Genomic DNA, 14,365 nt, shown 5'->3' with positions numbered 1-14,365 from the left:
TATTTTCCTCTTAGGACTGCCTTTGCTGCATCCCAAAGCGTTTTGATTATTGTCTTTTCACTTTCATTTGTTTCCATATATTTTTTTAATTTCTTCTCTAATAGCTGGTTGACCCATTCATTCATTAGTAGGTTGTTTTTTAACCTCCATGCTTGTGGAGGATTTCCAGACTTTTTCCTGTTGTTCATTTCAAGTTTCATAGCATTGTGGTCTGAAAATGTTCATGGTATGATCTCAATTCTTTTATACTTATGAAGGGCTGTTTTGTGACCCAGCATGTGATCTATCTTGGAGAATGTTCTGTGTGCACTTGAGAAGAAATTATATTCAGTTGCTTTGGAATGAAGAGTTCTAAATATATCTGTCAAGTCCATCTGATCCAATGTTATCATTCAAGGCCCTTGTTTCTTTATTGATTCTCTGTCTAGATGATCTGTCGATTGTTGTAAGTAGAGTATTAAAGTTCCCTGTAATTACTACGTTCTTATCAATAGGGTTCTTATGTCTGTGATTAACTGTTTTATATATATGGGTGATATCGAATTCCGTGCAAAGACATTTATAATTGCTAGCTCTCCCTGATGGATAGATCCTGTAATTGTTAGATAATGCTCTTCTTCATCTCATTTTACAGTCTTTAATTCAAAGTCTAGTTTGTTTGGTATATGTATGGCTACTCCAGCTTTCTTTTGACTTCCAGTAGCATGATAGATAGCTCTCCATCTCCTTACTCACAACCTTAAGGTGTCATTAGGTCTAAAATGAGTCTCAGGTAGACAGAAAATAGATAGGCCTTGTTTTTTTTTTTTATCCATACTGATACTCTATGTCTTTTGGTTAGAGCATTTAGCCCATTTACATTCAGTGTTATTATTGAAAGATATGGGTTTATAGTCATTGTGATATCTGTAAGTTTCCTGCTTCTAGTGATGTCTCTGGTACTTTGTGGTCCTTGCAACATTTCACTCACAGAATACCCCTTAGGATCAATTGTAGGGCTGGTTTAATGGTGATGAATTCCTTCAGTTTTTGTATGGGAAAACATTTATCTCTCCTTCTATTCTGAATGACAGACTTTCTGGGTAAATAATTCTTGGCTGCATATTTTTCCTTTTCATCATATTGAAGATTTCCTGCCATTGCTTTCTGGCCTGCCAAGTTTCAGTACGTAGGTCTGCTACTACCCCTATGTGTCGACCTTTGTATGTTAGGGGCCGTGTATCCCTAGCTGCTTTCTGAATTCTCTCTTCATCTTTGTATTTTGCCAGTTTCACTATGATATGTAGTGCAGAAGATCAAGTTGCACCAGAAGGGAGGTCTCTGTGCCTCTTGGATTTCAATGCCTGTTTCCTTCCCCAGATCAGGGAAGTTCTCAGCTATGATTTGTTCAAGTACACCTTCCACCCCTTTCTCTCTCTCTTCTTCTTCAGGAATTCCTATGATATGGATATTGTTCCGTTTGATTTCATCACTTAGTTCTGTAATTCTCTCCTCATACTCCTGGATTTTTTTTATCTCTCTTCTTTTCATCTTCCTCTTTTTCCATAATTTTATCTTCTAATTCACCTATTCTCTCTTCTGCTTCTTCAATCCTCACTGTTGCCACGTCCATTTTATTGTGCACCTCATTTATAGCAGGTTTTAATGCATCATGACTATTTTTTAGTCCCTTGATGTCTGTAGCAGATTCTCTGCTGTCTTCTATGCTTTTTTCTTGACCAGCAATTAATTTTATGACTATTATTCTAAATTCTTGTTCCGTTATATTGCTCAAATCGGTTTTGATCAATGTGTTAGCTGTCGCTACTTCCTGGAATTTCTTTTGAGCAGAATTCTTCCATTTCATCATTTTGGCTGGCTTTCTGTTCCTTATGCATTTTAAATGCTTGTGTGCTCTGCACCTACGAGCACTGCTATGTTAAAGGAGGGTCGTCATCCACTGTCCAGGGTCTGGCCCTTCAAGAGATGTTTTTTTTTTTTTCAGAGAATGTTATTTTCTCTCTGTTGTTGTGACTTTTATTATTTTATTACCCTACTCATAGTGATATTTTGGACCCTTCACCAGGTATGCTTTGATTTGTTCCTTGGAGTATCCCTATAAATGAAAAGAGACAAACAGAAGACAACATCATGCAAACACACAAATAACACAAACAAACAAATAAACAAAAACAAAAATACTAAAAACTAAAAACAAAAAAACCCCAAAAACACCAAGTACAAGTAAAGAAGAGGGTTGAGGTGGTGCTGATGGAAGAACACATACACAGAGAAAAATGATGGGAGCTGGGAAAAAGCAGAAGTAAACATTGACTAGGCATAGACACTAAAAGGCTTAATCCAGAGAGAGAGAAAAGAAAAGAAGGAGGTGGTAAAAACAAAATGAAAATAAAGTTACCCAGAGAAACTAAATGGCTTGATTATTTCAGAGAGAGAGAAAGGGTGTAAAGAAGGAGGTGTAGAACATATATCAAGACAATGGATTAAATATGCATGTTTAGACAAACCAATAACTAGAGTAAACAGCCTAGGGCAGGGAAGAGATAAGGAGAAATGGGGGGGCGGGTGAAATACATCTATATATCCAGAATTGACCTAGAGTTAATCCAGGCAATGCTGCAGAGTTTGTCAGGAGGAGCTGTCTGCAGGGTCTGTCCCGCTCTGGTAGATAGGCAGTTACCTAGTGCAAAGGGGCATGGTTTGGTGTAGTCTGGACCCACCTCCACTATGGGCCCTGGGAGTGATCCCTGAGGCCCCACCTTAGTTGTGATGGGGGGGATATGGTGATCCCCCAGTCTCTTCTCCTCAGAGACGGAACTGGTGGATTCAGTTTGAGTCATCCTCACTATGCCGCAGGCGCAGATGGGGCAGTCTTCTCACTCTGCTAACTCGACTGACTCTGTGCTTGCCTAGGATTCAAAGTCCTGCTCCATGTGCTCTGGCACCGAGGAAGCGCCTCTCAACATGACACAATATGTGGTCCTGGCTGGCTTTGTCTGTGCTGTTGCACTTCAAGGAGGACAACCTTCTCCTCCTGCAGACTGTGCCACCATCCTTGCCTCTGAGCCTCGGCGGTGGCAGACACAGGCAGACACAGGCAGGTTGTATATTTTCCCACAGCACTCCAGGGAGGGAGCTTTTTCCTCCTACTGTAGACTGTGCTACTGAACTCGTCTCCAAGCCCCTGGGGTGGCAGACACAGGCAGGATTTTTCTTTTCCCACAGAACTCCATGTAGAGAGCTGCCTTCTCCTGCTGCAAACTGCACCCTTGGCCCAGCCACTGAACCCTAGCATAATTGCTTTAAATGTAAATTGTCCAAATACCCCCATCAAAAGGCATAGGGTGACTGAATAGATGAAAACAGTCTCATCTATATGCTGCCTATGAGAGGTTCACTTCAACCTGAAGACACATACACATTTAAAGTAAAATAATGGAAAAGCATTTACCATGAAAATGGAAGTGTAAAAATATCAGGGTAGCAATACTTATTCAGACCAAATATACTGTAAACAAAATACTGTAAGAATGAAATCTTACTTTTTGCAACTATGTGGATGGAACTAGAGGGTATTATGCTAAGTGAAATTAGTCAGAGAAAGACAAATATCATATGACTTCACTCATATGAGGACTTTAAGATACAAAATAGATGAACATAAGGAAATGGAAGCAAATTTAATATAAAAACAGGGAGGGGGACAAAACATAAGAGACTCAAATATGGAGAACAGAGAGTTAATGGAAGGGTTGTGGGTGGGTGGATGGGCTAAATGGGTAAGGAGAATTAAGGAATATACCCCTGAAATCATTGTTGCACTATATGGTAACTAACTTGAATGTGAATTTAAAAAATTTAAAAAAAAATTAAATAAAAAATACTGTAGCAAAAAACAAAGATGGGAATTATAAAATTATAAAGGGATGAATCCAAAAAGAGGATATCTATACACTTAACATTGAAACACCTATATACAAAAAGCAAATATTAATGAACATAAAGAGATAAATTTATGGCAATACAATAGTAGGGGACTTTGACATCAAACTTACATGAATGGATCCATCATTAAGACAAAAAGTCAGTAAAGAAACAGTCTTTGAATGACACTTTAGACCAGAGGGGCATAACAGATATATATAGAACACACCATCCAACACAACAGAAAACACATTTGTTTCAAGTACACATAAAACATTCTTCAGAATAGATCACATTTTAAATCACAAAACAATTATCAATAAATTTAAGAAGATTGAAATTATAGCATAATCTTTTCTGACCACAACAGTATGAAACTATAAATCACACACACACACACACACACACACAAAACTGTAAAATGCACATGTAGGATAAACAACGTGCTACTAAACAACCAATAGGTCAATGTATAAATCAAAGAAAAAAGTTAAAATACATAGTGACAAATGAAAATAAAAACACAACATTCTAATTTGGGGGGGGATGCAGAAAAAGCCTACCTTAAGGCTCAAGACAAAGTCTAAATAAACAATCTAACCTTATACCTAAAGAACTAAAAAAAGAAGAGCAAAGCCCAAGATAAGTAGAAGAAAAACAATAACAAATATCAGAGAAGTAATAAATGATACAGACTAAAAAAGTGAAATTTTTAATGAAACAAAAGCTTGAAAACATTTAAAAACTTTTGTCTAAACTCAGTAACAAAAAAGTAGAAATCAATTTTAAAAACCAGAAATGAAAGGGGAGAAATAACAGCTCACACAACAGAAATACAAAAGGATATAAGAGATTACTACAAAAAAAGTATATGTCAACCACTGGGACAAAATAGAATAAATGGATAAATTACTTGAAACATAAAATATTACAAAACTGTATCAGGAAGAAATAGAAAATCTGAACATACCAATTACTACTAATGAAACTGAATTGGTAATCAAATAATAAAAGTTCAGAATCAGATGAATTAACAAGTAAATTCTACCAAATTTTTAAAACATAATTAATATTATTCAAATTATAACAAAACTTTAAAAAAAGAAAAGTTTCCAAACACATTTTACAAGGCCAAAATTACCCTGATACCAAAACCAGACAAAGGCATCATAAAAAAAGAATACTACAAGCTAATATCCCTGATGAACATATATAAAAAAAAAATCCTCCACAAATAATTAGAAAACCACATTCAACAATATGTTAAAGGAATAATTTACCAAAATCAAGTGGTATTGACAGGAATACAAGAATAATTCAGGGGCCCCCAGGTGGCTCAGTCAGTTAAGCATTGGACTCTTGATTTTGGCTCAGGTCATGATCTCACATTTCATGAGATTGAGCCCATCATTGGGCTTCACCCTGAGCATGATTCTGTCTCTTCCTCTCTCTCTGCTCCCTGCTTCTTCCTGTCCCTTTCAAAAAAATAAATAAAAGAATAATTCAATATTTGCAAATCAATTAATGTGATACACCTCACCAATGAAACAAAGAGTAAAAAAAATCATATGATTATCTCAATAGATGCAGAAAAAAGCATTTGAAAAAATTTAACATCCATTCATAACAAAACTCTTAACAAAATTCATTTATTTTTTAACAAATTGTATTTATATAGAATGTACTTCAACATAATAATGACCACATATGAAAAACCCACACCTGATATACTCAGTAGTGCAAAACTGAGAACTTTTCCTCTAAGATGAGGAACAAGACAAGGGTGTCTACTCTTGCCATTTTGCTAAACATAGAAATGGGAATCCATGCCAAAACAATCAGATAAAAAAAAAAGAAATAAGATGTATTCATTGGTGGGGCACCTGGGTGGCTCAGTCGGTTAGGAGTCTGACTTCAGCTCAGGTATGATCTCATGGTCTGTGAGTTCAAGCCCTGCGTTGGACTCTGTGCTGACAGCTCAGAACCTGGAGCCTGTTTCGGATTCTGTGTCTCCCTCTCTTTCTGCCCCTCCCCTGCTCATACTCTGTCTCTCTCTGTCTCAAAAATAAATAAAAACATTTTTTAAAAAATTTAAAAAAAGATGTATTCACTGGTAAGGAAGAAGTAAAATTTTTACTGTTGGCAGATGACCTGATGCTGTACATACAAAACCTTAAAAACTCCACCTAAAAACTATTCGAATTAATAAATGAATTTAATAAACATACCGGATACAAAATTAATACCTAGGGGTGCATGGGTGGCTCAGCTGGTTGAGCATCCAACTCTTGATATTGGCTCAGGTTATGATCTCATGGCTCATGGGTTTGAGCCCCACATCAAATTCTGTGTTGAAAACATGGAACCTGCTTGGGATTATCTCTCTTCCTGTCTCTCTGACCCTCCCCTGATGTGTCTCTCTAAATGGGTTAACTTTTAAAAAAATTCAAAATTAATACCCAGAAAATGGTAGTGTTTATATAAACTAAAAACAAAGCAGCAAAAAGAAAAATTAAGGAAACAATTGCATTTCAAATTGCACAAAAATAATAAAATACCTAAGAATAAACTTAGCCAAGAAGGTAAGATATCTGCACCTGAAAACTATAAAACATTGCAAAAAAAATTGAAGAGGACAAAAACAAATAGAAATATATTATATCCTTATGGGTTGGAAGAAATAATATTGTGACATGTCCATATGAGGCAAAGAAGTCTACAGGTTCAATGCAATCCATATCAAAGTACCAACAGCATTTCTCACATAACCAGAGCAATGAATACTAAAATTTGTATGGAACCACAAAAGACCTCGAATAGCCAAAATAATCATGAGAAATAATAATAAAGTTGGAAGTATCATAATTCCAGATTTTAAGGCATACTACAAAGCTGTAGTAATCAAAATAGCATGGTATTGATGCAAAAATAGACACATAGATCATAGATCAGTGGAACAGAAAGAAACTCCAGAAATAAGCTCATGTTTATTATTTGGTAATACTTAATCCATTATTATTATTATTATTATTATTATTATGGTAACAATCCACGATGAAGGAGGCATGGATATACAATGGGGAAAAGATAATTTCTTCAATACATGGTGCTCAGAAAATTGGAAAACTACACTCAGAGGAATGAAACTGGACTACTTTCTAACACCATACAGAAAACTAACTCAATATGGAGGCAGCCTGGGAATACGGAAAAGTAAGAAGATCTTAAGTTTACGTCATCACATGGATACAGTTAGAAAATACCACATCAGTGTAACTATCCCAGAAAATAAAAAGAAGACTGGCAGAACACTCTACAGTTAATTCCATAGAGGAGGTCATATCAAAAATGGTAAGGGCATAGTCCTAGTAGGGAACCAAACTAACCTGCACGACTAAGCAATAACTGGAGGTACCCAAGCATCTCAGAAAAGTGAAAGAAACAAACCTCACACCAGGCCCCACAGACATGTGGGACCATCATTGGGAAAACAAGCCCCCATAATATTAGGCTTTGAAAACCCAAGAGGCTCAATTTTATGAGTTTTTAAATCACTGTGCCTTAACACTTTAAAATTGTTTTCAAAATCAGCAGACTCAGCTATGGGAGACCTAGAGGGCAATAGGAAACTGAGTACCTGCCCTTAAATAAACAGCAAACAAACGACCCCATAATGATAAGCATGGAAACAGCAGTTTGAAAAGCACCTAGGGTATACAGGAAGGAGAATATATTTATTAATCTCAGAACATGTGCTGGAGGGTCATGGATCTTTGGGTGACTACTCCAAGAAGAAAAGAGCTGGTAGATACCATTTCTTTCCCCACTCCCCAGCCTAGGTACCTGAACAACTGTGAAAGCCATCACACACACTCACCACCAACCTGGTTAACACTGTGTACACTGGCCCCTACTTTCTCCTGCAGACTTTCCCCATCCAACCTGCCCCACTCAGCAAGTCACTCAAAAGCATCAGCTGATACATCTCATTCTGCAAGCAGCCCCAACAGTGGTCAGCACCACTCCTAAGCAACACTTGTACTGTGGAAAGGGGAAGAACCACACATGCCAGTTTGAGTGCAGCTCTAGCAGTGGGCTGAGGTCAGACATCTTATTTGACTATAGGCCCTGACCACCAACAAAAAACTCACAGGAGGCAACACAAAGAGGCATCCCTGTAGTTTGAGATTACTACAACCCCAAAAGATAGACAGGAAATGTATATCTACTCTGACTGTAAGCCCTGACTACCAACAAAAGCCTCTCAGAAAAAAATGCAAGAAGTGTGGCCTGCAGTTAGATGCCACTTCTCTGGAAAATGAGCTAACAGTGAGCATCTGGTCTGATCCAATTACAAGCCCAAGATAGCCCCAGACTAGCCACCTAACAGCACAGAAACAAAACCCTTCCACAACAGGCAAAGAGGACTGTTGCAGCTGACTGGATTAAAGGAAACTGTAGCTCAACCACAATAATAGGATACACTCAACACACATAAGAGATACCCCTGAAAAGCCAGGTTCTGGTGAACGGAAGACATTACACTACAGAGCACTACAGGACCTCTTCTTCATAAGGCCACTATTTTAAAGCTAAAGAGACATATCTTACTTTTCCAATACATAGAAACACACACACAAGTATTTAGACTAAATAAGAAGACAGGGGAATATGTCCCAAATGAAAGAACAAGACAAAATCACAGGAAAAGACCTAAATAAAACAGAGATGAACAATTTGCCTGATAAAGAATTCAAAGTGATGATAAAAAGATAATTACTAGACTTGTGAAAACAGTGGAGGATCTCAGTGACACCTTCAAAAAAGTGATAGAAAATATGAACAAAACCAGAGATGAAGAACTCATTAGCTGAAATAAAAAATACACTAGAAGGTATACATAGTAAATTAGAGAAAGCAGAAAAAAAGATAAGTGAGTTGGAGGACAAAGTAATGGAAATCAACCAAACTTAACTTAACTTATTTTATTTATAATAACTTAAAATAACTTAACTTATTTTATTTATAATAAAATAAATAATTTTATTATATAAAATAATAATTATAATGAGAATAGATTAAGGGAATTTAGAGAAATTACCAAGCATAATAGCATTCACATTATAGGGAATACATAATGAAGAAAGAGAAAATGGGGCAGAAAATTATTTGAGGATGATAGCTGGGAACTTCCCTGATCTAAGGGGGGGGGGGGCAAACATCCAGATGCAGGAATTACAGAAAACCCCTAACAAAATAAACACAAAGGGGTCCACATCAAGACACCTAATAATTAAAATGACATAAAGTAGTCACAAACAGAGAATTTTGAAAGCATCAAGAGAAAAGAAGACAGTTGAATAAGTTGCATACAAGGAAAACCATATAGAGCTAACAGCTGATTTTTCAAAGGAAACTTCAGACCAGAAGGGAGTGGCATGATAGATTCAAAGCATTGAAAGAAAAAAAAACCCTGCAACCAAGAATATTCAGAAAATCCCATAATAAAATTGCAGAATACACATTCTTTTCAAGTGCACATGGAACATTCTCCAGAATAGATAACATATTAGGTCTCAAATCAGGCCTCAACAAATACAAAAAGATTAAAGTTGTACCATGAAACTTTTTCAACCACAAAACTATGAAACTAGAAGTCTACCAAAAGGAAATATCTGGAATGACCACAAATAACATGGAGGTTAAACAACATGCTACTAAACAATGAATGGGTCAAACATGAAATAAAAAGAAATAAAAAAATATGGAAAAAAATAAAAATGAAAACACAATGTCCAAAACTTTTGGGATGTAGCAAAAGTGGTCCTAAGAGGGTAGTATATATAGGCATACCACTACATTCATGAAAAATCTCAAAAAAACAACATAACCTTACACCTAAAGGAGATAGAAAAATAACAAGAAATGAAGCCTAAATCCAGAAGAAGGAAGGAAATAATAATGATTAAAGCAGAAATAAATGATACAGAAAGTTAAAAAAAAAAACAGTCAATGAAATAAAAAGCTGGCTGTTTGAAAAAATTAATAAAAGTGATTAACCTCTAGCCGGACTTATCAAAAAGAAGGATAAATGACTCAAATAAATAAAATCACAGATGAGAAAGGAGAAATAACCAATGCCACATAAATACAATCATAAAAAATTAGATGCCAACAAATTGGACAATCTGGAAAAAAAGAATAAATTTCTAGAAACATGAAAACTACCAGAACTGAAACAGGAAAAAATAGAATACTTGAACATACCAATAACCAGTAAAGAAATTGAATCAGAAATCAAAAAACTCCCAACGAACAAAAGTCCAGGGCCAAATGGTTTCATACGTGAGTTCTACCAAACATTTAAAGAAAAGATAATACCTATTCTTTTCAAACTATTCCAAAAAATAGAAGAGGAAATAGAATTTCTAAACTCATCCTATGAAGCCAGCACTACCATGATAGCACAACCATGTAAGACTCCACCAAAAAACAGAACTACAGGACAATATCTCTGATGTACACGCACACACAAATTCTCAATAAAATACTAGAAAACCAAATCCAACAATACATTAAAAAATTAAAAAAAAATTGAACTACCCTATGAACCAGCAATTTCACCACTAGGAATTTATCCAAATGATAAAAAAACTGCTGATTTGAAGGGGCACATGCACCCCAATGTTTATAACAGTGCTATCAACAATAGCCAAATTATGGAAAGAGCCCAAATGTCCATCGGCTGATAAATAAAGAAGATGTGGTGTGTGTACACACACACACACACACACACACACACACACACACACACATGGAATACTACTCAGCGATGAAAAATAATGAAACCTTGCCATTTTGGAACAGCGTGGGTGGAACTGGAGGGTATTAAACTAAGTGAAATAAGTCAGTCAGAGAAAGACAGAGATCATATGATTTCACTCATATGTGGCATTTGAGAGACTCAACAGATGAACATAGGGGAAGACAAGGAAAAATAAAATAAAAACATAAAGGGAGGCAAACCTATATTTGAGGAACTCAAATACAGAGAACAAACAGGGTTGGGTGTCATATGTAAGAGATAAATCACTGGGTTCTATTCTTGAAGCCAAAACTATACATTCACCACAATCAAGCAGGATTTATTCCTGGGTTGCAAGTATAGTTCAATATTTGCAAATCAATAAATGTTATACACCATATTAATAAAAGAAAGGATAAGAACCATATGATCAGTTTAATAGATCCACTTGTTTTTCAGGAGGATGTGCTTTTTAAAAAATGTTTTCATAGTCCTGAAATTTCTTTGTATAGACCTGAGAAAAGGAAGAAATATGTCAACAATAACTTAAAAAGTCTTTGAGGAGTACCTCTGTGCAGTAATTCCATTTCTTTCTGAGAAGCCCAGGAGCATTGTTTGGAATAGTGATAGGGACTTAGAAATTCAAGTCTTTAGCTAATAACTCCCAAATCTAGCTAACAGGTAGCATAGTTTTATGCTATATTTATGGTTTTACAGTTTAATATTTAATCTACATTCACGTCAAAAAATTTACCAGACAACATTTTTTATTAAATTTTTTAAAATGTTTATTTATATTTGAGAGAGAGAGAGAGAGAGCACAAGCAGGGGAGGGGCAGAGAGAGGGAGACATAGAATCCAAAGCAGGCTCCAGACTCCGAGCTGTCAGCACAGAGCCCGAAGCGGGGTTTGAACCCATGAACTGCAAGGTCAGGACCTGAGCTGAAGTCGGATGCTCAACCAACTGAGACATCCAGGCGCCCCTACCAGAATTTTTTTTTATGGAAAAACTAAACTGTGTTCCACATCTTATACTAGGACTTAGCTCTGATGTACGGTTTATGTTTCTGAGGTAGTCTGTATGTTGATTTTTCAGATATGTATTTTTCTGGGGTTAGAAAATCACCTTGTAGTTCAAAGAGTAATATTATAATGATGGGAGTGAGATGTGATTAAGGAAGCATTTTCCTTGTATCTCTACTCTGAAATATTATCATTGTTTCTCATATACCAGAGATACACTCTTTTTCTCCCTCTGTAGTCTTCTGAGAATAAGACCCAGACATCCATAAATTCACCCTCCATCTTACATCTAAAAGTACACTTTTTAAGTAGGGTGAAACCTCCTGCTTGGCAAGGAACTGTAGGAGGGAAAAAAAGATGTCTTCATTTCCCGAAACCAGGAGGTTGTGTTTGCTTCAGCATAAATACAACTAAATTGGAGCCATGAAGGCACTATCATCAGCAAATCTCTACCCATAAAATCCCTGAGTGGCATGTGGAGGAAGGGTGTCTGCCTAAGTTTCACCATCATCAGCAATGTTTACAATCATCTGTTTATATGTTTTATCATTTTATATTTTTACTATTACCTACTACTGATCTTTTATTGCCCAACCCCAAGGAGAAAAAGATCAGGTGTGGGCCTTGATATATCTTTTCACATAAATAATTTCCTGAGAAACACTCAAAAAGGAGCCCTATGAAATTTCTTAGTCTTATCCCAAACTTTACTGCAGATAATATACCCTTGGACCTGTACCAAAGGGAACTAATCTAGATAATGGAATAATCTTTGTTTTTCTGGGCACTGAAGCTCCTTAGAACTTAGCTGATCATAGAAGCTCTGCCAATTGATGATTATTTTAGACAGCTTTAACACTAATGTCTGCGTTAGCCACGAAAGCTCAGTTGAAATTCTGCTTGATTGAGAATACTATAGAGAACACTCTTCCTGTGTTAGTGGGCCATAAGAATTCAGTGGTACCTGGGCCTCTTGAAATCAGATTAAACATTAATAGTTGACAGTAATATCATAAATGGTTTTCAGAGAACATGATTTCTTAATGAATGGCACCATAAATTGAAGTCAATATCTGTGCCACAGGCTAAAGTCAAAATATGCAACGTTTTTTCCCTCACTGGCAACTGATGTGTCTCCCTCCCTTCAAGTCTGAGGCGCTTATGTATTGATGAAATTCAGGTTGAATGTTTTTTACTGGGAATAATATAGTCATTTCAAAGCCTAAATTATCTGTGTGTAGATTCTCATAGACAGGCAGACCCTAGAGGTCATTTGGGTTAGCCACCTACATTGTTGTAGTACCTCACACCTCACTTTGTTCTGATTTATTGTCTACCTGACACCACATGAGCAAAACGGCATCCTTTGAAGTGAGAGCTTTCTTTCCTATTTAGGATTCCTAAAATCTTATCTAGACTAAAATAGTCTTATGCCTTCTTTCTTCTATTCTTTTCTGAGTTTCTTCAGATTACAAACTCTGGCACATTACTTGGAAGAGGGCCACTGTGATTGAATTATAACCAATAAATTATGTACTAAGATCTCATGAATGGGGTACCTATGTGGCTCAGTCGGTTGAGTCCAAATTTGGCTCAGGTCATGATCTCACAGTTTGTTAGTTTGAACCTCGTATCAGACTCTGTACTGACAATGCAGAGCCTGCTTGGAATTCTCTCCCTCTCCTCTCTCCCACCCCCAAGCATGCTTTCTTTCTCTCTAAAACAAAACTTAAAAAGATATTATGAAAACAATAGATTTTACTGTCTGGAACTGAAATATCTATGAATGGAAAATGCCATATGGTTTGTAGTTTCTTTATTGAAAACCTGCCAATCTGTGAAATTTATTACCTTTGGGACGATTTCTGAAAGACTGATTCTGGTAGTAGTCTCAGGGTTGTGTGTCCTTTGAAAGTCAGATTGTCATTTTCCCATCTTGCTTGGAGATGGAATTTATTGATTCCCCAGCCCTCCATTTGTAATTTAAGGGATGAAATGTGCAAGCAATGCATTGAAGCTAATTTGGTGGAGAAAAAGTCATTGCTGTCTGGGAAGAAAGTGTATGTGACTGATCATGTCAGTGAAGTAAGCCTGTCAATTCATTCTTTTTTTTTTTAATTTACTGGCCCCAAAACTGACACATAGATCAATAGAACAGAATAGAAAACCCAGATATGGACCCACAAATGTATGGTCAACTAATCTTCGACAAAGCAGGAAAGAATATCCAATGGGAAAAAGACAGTCTCTTCAACAAATGTTGGGAAAACTGGGCAGCAACATGCAGAAGAATGAAACTGGACCACTTTATTACACTATACACAAAAATAAATTCACAATGGAAGAAAAACCTAAATGTGAGAGAGGAGGCCATCACAAACGCCAAAAACAGGTGTTGGTGAAGATGTGGACAAAGGGGAACACTCTTGCACTGTTGTTTGAAATGCAAACTGGAGCAGCCACTCAGGAAAACAGTGTGGAAGTTTTTCAAAAAGTTAAAAATAAAACTACCCTCTGAGCCAGCAATTACACTACTAGGTATTTAGTCAATGGATACATAAAATACTGTTTTGAAGGGGTATGTGCACCCTGATGTTTATAGCAACATTATCA

Source organism: Acinonyx jubatus, chromosome X (assembly GCF_027475565.1).
Source record: "Acinonyx jubatus isolate Ajub_Pintada_27869175 chromosome X, VMU_Ajub_asm_v1.0, whole genome shotgun sequence".
NCBI lineage: Eukaryota > Metazoa > Chordata > Mammalia > Carnivora > Felidae > Acinonyx > Acinonyx jubatus.
The sequence above is the reverse complement of the archived record's forward strand: the minus strand, read 5'-3'. Positions refer to the sequence as shown.